Below are 6,304 nucleotides of genomic sequence, written 5' to 3' on the forward strand. Positions count from 1 at the left end.
AAGGAAGGAAGGAAGGAAGGAAGGAAGGAAGGAAGGAAGGAAGGAAGGAAGGAAGGAAGGAAGGAATCACCAGAGAATACATTGTCTTCTCAAGGTAGATGCCTGGGATGTGATGGAGAAGCTCTCAAGACTTGTCAAACCTGATAACCACTAACTGCTTTTGGTGATTCATGTGGGGACAAGCGATACCACTACAAGAGGTCTAGAAGGCATTTATAGGGGTTATAAAGTCCTATTCCAGAAAATAAAGGCCTTGGGGACACAGGTAGCATTTTCATCACTGCAATCAATTTAAGGAAGTGCCATAAGAAAACAAAAGAAGATATGAGAAATAAAGAAATGTTTAAGAAGGTGGTGACAGAAATGGGATTTTGGATTTCTGGATCAGGTCTTTAGGTAAAGGAATAATGGGAACATGGCAAAGAATATAATTCATTTGATGAGGGACCAGCTTAGTTAATTTAATATTCTCAGCATATGTCTTTTATGTACCTACATATTTACATATCTCCCCCGTTAGAATGTACACTCCTAGAAAGCAGGGATGATTTTTTTGTTGATTTGTTTTTTATGGGGGGGGGCATGGAATGTTGCTTCTTTTTGTAATGTAACCCTACTACTTAGTATACTGCTTGATAAATAGTTTGTTGTCTGATTTTAAAAGACATATATGAAAGACAGAAACAAGAGAAGGTAACTGAGGATGACTCAGAGGACAACAGTAATAGAAACGGTGAAATCCAAAACAAATCTAAAGTGAATGATGAAGACTAAGAAAGTAAGGGCAGCTAGGTGGTACAGTGAATAGAGTACCCAACCTGGAGTCATCTTCCTTAGTTTAAATCTGGCCTCAGATACTTATTACTAGCTGTGTGACACTGGGCAAGTCACTTATCCTTGTTTGTCTCAGTTCTTCATCTGTAAAATCAGCTGGAGAAGGAAACTGCAAACCATTCTAGTATCTTTGCCAAAAAAAAAAACAACAACAACAACAACAAAACACAAATGGAATCATAAAGAATTGGACACAACTGAAAGGACTGAACAATTAAAAGAAAAATTAAAAGGAATTCTTTCAGATATATTGAAGAAAAGTCAAGGCTCCACTTTTTGTGGTGGATATTATGGTGATGAATTATGTAGAGAAGACAAAACTATTCAGATTTTTATTTTGCTTCTGTTTTCTTTATCAAGTAAATAATCTTCTGATTGGGAAGTAGAGAACAAAAATGGTTGACAGGGAATGGAAAGCCAAGACAAATAAAGGGAGCACTTTGCTACCTTTCAAGAGTTCAGGTCACCAGGCCTATAGGAACTTTCTTGTTGGATATCAAATGAACTTAGCAATGTGATTGCTAAAGCCACTGTTGGTCATCCTTAAAATTGCAGAGAAAATATAACCTCAATTTTCCCAAAAGGACAGCAAGTTGAATTTTTCAAAGCATAGGATGGATAAATCTGAAATCTGTGAGGCAGAAAACACAAAACTTAATGAGAGATTGGATAAAGGGCTGAAGGAAAGGAAAAAGTGAAAGATGGCTCTAAATGTTCAAACCTGCAGGGGAGGGAGGTGGAGAATAAGCATTTATATAGTGTATTATGTGCCAGGTATTGTACTAAGCCCTTTTACAAATATTATCTGTGGTTAATGCACATAAAATGAAAGTGAACTCAAATCCAAATTGACAAGAAATATTGATGATGAGCTGGTTATTAAAATATGAAAGTACTGTTTATTTCATAAAATTTTAAATGAATATACTTTCCCTTGGTTTGTCATCATTTCTATGTATCTGAAATTTTTACTTCCAGGTTTAGAAAAACTTCTAATTTTCCCTTAATTCTAACAGTTTCTTGGCTTGTCCATATTAATTTAACTCAATTTCAGTTACATCCATGCCAAATAAGTATAATAAAACATAAAATAATAAAAAAATGAAAAAGCATGGTGACAGAGCTCTAACAATGCTAAAATATATGCTTTGCTAAAACATTAATAAGTATTAATTATATCAGGGAACCATAATTGGGGAATAAATATACAATGTCAACTGCAGTTCTACATAAAAGGCGTGTGGAGCATATGCATGGTGGAAGAAAGAGTTAAATATTTCCCTGAATATATCAAATAAAACTAATTCCCCTATAAACAACAAATGGTCTCTTCCACAAGAAAGGTTTTCTTCAGTTTACTCACTAGCCGAATGCAAATCCAGCTTCGTTGCATTCTTTTCGTTTTTCAAAGCTTGAAATTCTTTCATTTTTGACAAGTTCTCTATATTCTAGAATGTCCCACTCTTACCAAATTCAGCTTCGTGTATTCATGGTTGAATTCAATTTAGTCTTGACTACGTTGTATTATCACATGTCCCAGGAAGACTTGTGCTTTCTTTGACAATTTATTTAATGGTTTTTTGTGACTTTTTGTGAGCTCTGAACTTCCTTGGTCCACCAAAGAATTTGAAAACTCAGCCCATGATTTTTCCTTATATACATTCTATAGAATAATAGTATGGAGATACAGTGTGGTACAATGAATAGTGATGGACCTGGACTTAGGAAAGAATGTTTGAGTCCTACTGCTGACATTTGAGAAGTCTTTTAATCTTTTGGAGCCTCAGTTTCCTAATATGTAAAACAGAGATTATAATATCCATCAGTACTTAGCCTATGGGGGTGTTAGAGGATAAAATGTGCAAAGAATTTGCTAAACTTTAAAGTATACATACATGTAATATATATACATACACATGTATGTATACATATATATGTTTGTGTGTATGTGTATACATATCTCAGTTGTCACAACCCCCATCTACTTAATGTCTTCCAGCCCACATTGTGTTGTCTACAAATTTTACTGTTCTAATTATTCATTTGTTATATAGATATAAAAAATTTCTTGAGCATATTCCTTTTTTGTCCCTGAGACACAACAAGAGAATATAATATTTCCCTCCAATGAAAAAATTGGTAGTATGATGGATGAAACTTCAGGAAACATTACACTAGCTGGTTATTTAAGCTTAAATTAAAAACATACTTGTCCATTCTTTGCTTGACTTGAAACATGTTTCAGCCAACCTGAATTATTACAAGAAACTTTTATCTCCTTTTCTCTAGTATAATAGGATTTTTATCTTTAGCAATTTCTGGGAAAAGAAGAAGAATGTTCTAATTGCACGCTATTTTGAAGATCCTACAAGAGCTTAGAAACAAACAATTAACTTGTTCCTGAAATGATGGCCTTATAATAGGATGAATTCTTAGTTGTATAAAACTAATCCTTATTCTAGATTGTATCTCACATTTCTTCAAATATGTACCATCCAGAGGTCATATACCCCCTTCCCAGCTGCAGTTTTGCATAATTGGTGCAAATCATGTCTTACTCCATTTCCCAGATCTCTTTTGTAACCCTACTTGAAATTACTCCTTGAGATGACTGACTGTATATACAGAAAAGCAGGATGTTAACTGCATTTAATTGTGCTAATTGCAATTAATGGAGTTGTGAATGGAGCCAATCATCCCAGATAACAATTTGGCACTAATATACATATATACACACTTTTATACATGTGCATATATATGTATGTATGTGCATCAGATGCACATATACTTACATATATGTGTATACATATATGTGTATATTGTCTATATTATGTACATACATAGATAATACTTTTTAAATATAGTTAATATATATATAGCCTTTGATCCAGCAATATCTACCAAATATATATCACAAGGAGATTAAAGACTGAGGGAAAGGTCTCATATGTGTGAAAATATTTATAGCAACACTATTTATAACAGTGAAGAAATGGGAAAAAATGTGGTCCTATTAATTAAGGAATGGCTGAACAAACTGTGGTATACATATATAATACAGTATTATTGCACTGTAGGAAACAATTTTAAAAAATGGAAAAGAAGATTCATATAAATTGAGACAAAGTAAAGTAAGCCAAACCAGGAGGAAAATTTACATCATTACTATAATAATGTAGAGGAAAACAACAGAACTCTGATCCATTTGGTGAACAATTGTAACCTCAAATTGATTTCTGCCACTTAGAGGCAAAGACATGGTAGACAATAGATGCAGAATGAGACATACATTTTCAGATGTGACTCATTTGTTGAATTATTTTGCCTGACTCTATCAGTTATAAGAGAAGATGCTGGGGAGAAGTTGTTGGAGTCACTAGGAGAGGACAATGATGTTTGAAAAAGAAAAAAGAAAAAGAAATGAACATCAATCAATCAACAAAAAATTTACTAAACACCCAGCACAAGCCAAGCACTGTGCTAGATGCAGGAGATGCAAGTAAAAGTAATAAAACAATTTATACTAACAAGAAGCTCACATTCTAATAGGTAAGAGAACACATGCATATGTAAATGTATGCAGCATAATTATAAAGTGAATAAATACAAAGTAGTTTAACCCAAGATAGTTTGGGAGGAACAGTACCTTTTTCCATCAGCAACTCTGCTTGGTATCAACTCCTGGAACCTCATGATTCACTCAGGACAAGCTGATCACGTGAAATCAGGTAAATGCTGGTCTATGACACATGGAATATAGTAGGTGCTTAATATATGTTTTTGAATTATTGAAATCTCATCACCAGCAGATTGATTTAGCTCTTGAAATGCAACACTTTCTCAACACCCTCACTTGCCTCTCTGCTTTCATTGGAGGGCTGGAGGGCATAGCAATAAATTCCTCCCAAATGCCTTACTTTATCATTGAGATCTCAGAACTTTCCAGGTAACTCTCCATTTTCCATCAGTGACTCCACCTGCCTCATTTCAGCTCCAAGGAACATCATGCTCCTTCACCAGGTACCGTCTTCTTCCCCTCCCTTCCCTTTTCAGCTTCCTTTTGTGTGTTGTCTTCCCCCTATTAGATTGTAAGCTCTTGAGGGCAGGAATTGTCTTTCTTTTTCTTATTTGTAGCCCCAGTGCTTAAAGACATAGTACGTGACATGGTAAGTACTTAACAAATGTTTGCTGAATTTTAATTTGAAATGTAATTTTATCCATTACATCTCAGTGTACTATACAGAGGTAGGGTCAGGAATAAGGAAGTTGCATGCGATATCATTATTATAATGAATAATAGTTCATATTAATTAATAATTTATCATTATTAATCGTAGTAGTACTGGCCACTAGTGGTCAACTAGTTAGATGAAAATTCAGAGCCATTAATGTCCCCACAACTTTCTTAGTAAACAAATATAGAGTTAAAACATCATTGCTGTAAGTTTTTATCCTGAATAAACTCTAAAAAAAAAAAAACTATTATCACCTTCTTCCAACAGTCTTTCCACCTCAAATTTCTCCTCACTCAAATCCATCCTCCACTTAGCTACCTTGCTGATTTTTTCTAAATCATAGATCTGGCCATGCAACTCCCCCTATCCAGTAAACTCAGTGACTCCCTATTACCACCAAGATCAAATATAAAATCCTGTTCTGTATGTAAAGTTCTGCACAGCCTGACCCCTTCCTACCTTTCCAATATTACATTTTACTTCCCTGCATGTCTAGGGGTAGCTAGGTGGCTCAGTGGAAGATTCATCTTCTTGATTTCAAATCTGGCCTCAGACACTTACCAGCTGTGTGACCCTGGTCAAGTCACTGAACCCTGATTGCCTCAGTTTCCATCTGTAAAATGAACTGGAGAAGGAAATGGCAAACCACCTCAGTATCTTCGCCAATGAAAGATCACGAAGAGTCGGACATGACTGAAAATGACTGAACAACAAGAACAATTGTATTCTACAATCAAGCTCTACAAGCCTACTTCTTTTCCTAATACATGACATTCCATCTATGTACCATCTCTGTACTTTTGCACTGGCTATTCCCCAACCCTGGAATGCTCTTTCCCTTTATCTCCACCTCTTAGTTTCCCTGGCCACCCCCAACCCCCTCAAAGGGCCGTCCCTGAGTTTACTCCCATTTACACTGTATATATCTTGCTTATTTACATGTCATCTCCTTCACTGGAATGTGAGCTCCTTGATAGCAGGTGTCATATTTTTTGCCTATATTTGTATCCCCAACACTTGGTACCATTCCTAGAACATAGTAAATGCTTAATAAATGTTGACTGACTGACTGACAAATAATGATCTAGATTTGGTAGTGGCTGCATCATGGTCTTTTGCGTCTTTCATGGATTTTTCAAATTTCCATTTTTTCTCCCATGACAGATGTCAAGGAAGGAAGGAAGGAAGGAAGGAAGGAAGGAAGGAAGGAAGGAAGGAAGGAAGGAAGGAAAGAA

The sequence above is a fragment of the Vombatus ursinus genome, unplaced genomic scaffold (genome assembly GCF_900497805.2).
Source record: "Vombatus ursinus unplaced genomic scaffold, bare-nosed wombat genome assembly UNPS02009132.1, whole genome shotgun sequence".
Classification (NCBI taxonomy): domain Eukaryota; kingdom Metazoa; phylum Chordata; class Mammalia; order Diprotodontia; family Vombatidae; genus Vombatus; species Vombatus ursinus.